The 641-nt window shown below is 44.9% G+C and overlaps 1 non-coding gene across 1 annotated transcript; it reads right to left on the bottom strand.

Annotated features, from left to right (window-relative positions):
• Nucleotides 1-300: 300 nt before the first annotated feature.
• Nucleotides 301-407, bottom strand: LOC132537224 (U6 spliceosomal RNA). Its single transcript, XR_009548686.1, has one exon. It is a non-coding gene; the product is annotated as a U6 spliceosomal RNA (small nuclear RNA).
• Nucleotides 408-641: the final 234 nt, after the last annotated feature.

Genomic DNA, 641 nt, shown 5'->3' on the forward strand with positions numbered 1-641 from the left:
TCAAGCATGAGGTCCTGAGTTCTACCTCCAGCATCACATGTTCCAGACTGATGCTATAGTGTTTCCTCTCTCTCTCTCTCTCTCTCTCTCTCTCTCTTTCTCCTCCCTTTCTCCCTCACTGATTAATAAATCTTTTAAAAGAGCTCCAGCATATGTAGAACCAGAGTTCAGACAGACCTAGGATCCCACACATGCAAATCCAGACCTCTTGCCACTGAACCACCTCCCAGCTTGCATTAACTGGCTCTTTAAAAGATTATAATTATTTATATGTGTGTACATATGTTTTATAATCTTTTAAAAAATATGGTAGGCTTCATGAATTTGTGTGTAATCCTTGAGCAGGGGCGATGCTAATCTTCTCTGTATCATGCCAATTTTAGTATATGTGCTACCGAAGCTAGGACTATATTATAATCTTATTTAAAAAGTGTTAAGAGAGGGAGACAGTTGGAGTCGGGTGGTGGCACAGCGGGTTAAGCGCACATGTCGCAAAGCGCAAAGACCAGCTGAAAGATCCAGGTTTGAGCCCCTGGCTCCCCACCTGTATGGGGAAGATCCGGGTTCAAGCCCCTGGCTCCCACCTCATAGGTGGTGAAGCAGGTCTGCAGGTGTCTGTCTTTCTCTCCCCCTCTCTGTCT

This window comes from Erinaceus europaeus, chromosome 2 (genome assembly GCF_950295315.1).
Source record: "Erinaceus europaeus chromosome 2, mEriEur2.1, whole genome shotgun sequence".
Lineage (NCBI taxonomy): Eukaryota > Metazoa > Chordata > Mammalia > Eulipotyphla > Erinaceidae > Erinaceus > Erinaceus europaeus.